The sequence below is a fragment of the Nestor notabilis genome, unplaced genomic scaffold (assembly GCF_000696875.1).
Source record: "Nestor notabilis isolate BGI_N333 unplaced genomic scaffold, ASM69687v1 scaffold4799, whole genome shotgun sequence".
NCBI lineage: Eukaryota > Metazoa > Chordata > Aves > Psittaciformes > Psittacidae > Nestor > Nestor notabilis.
Window position 1 is genome coordinate 22,982 of NW_009943988.1, and position 491 is coordinate 23,472.

Below are 491 nucleotides of genomic sequence, written 5' to 3' on the forward strand. Positions count from 1 at the left end.
CCCTCACAGGGAACAGCTTCTGCCTTATCTCCAACCTGAACTTCCCCTGTTTCAGTTTGACCCCATCCCCCCTTGTCCTATCACTCCAGTCCATGATGCACAGTCCCTTTCCGGTATTCTTGTAGCCCCCTTCAGACACTGGAAGCTGCTCTGAGGTCTCTACACAGCTTCTCTTCTCCATGTTGAACAGCCCCAAATCCCAGATGCGACAAACCTCTGCCAGTTTAATCGAAGACATAACTTTTTCCAGCAGATTAAGCCCTGCATCATTTGTCTCTGGCAACACATTTTGCAGCCACAAGTGTCTTGTGCCCACCACTCAGATGAGGGCTTTGCTTGGGATCGTGCCCGAGCTGACACCCACATCCTCTCCCATACTGGCGACACTGGCACACACAGTGTTACCCCTCCCTCCAACACCAACAACTTGTTATCAGCTCTTTCAGGCTCTGGCCACAGCTTGTGCCGTGCATATGGCTGCAAGTGGCAGG

General features: G+C 52.3%; 1 protein-coding gene across 1 annotated transcript in view; it reads right to left on the reverse strand.

Annotated features, from left to right (window-relative positions):
* Window positions 1-491, reverse strand: part of PIK3R5 (phosphoinositide-3-kinase, regulatory subunit 5) — a 25,944-nt gene that overhangs the window by 9,544 nt on the left and 15,909 nt on the right.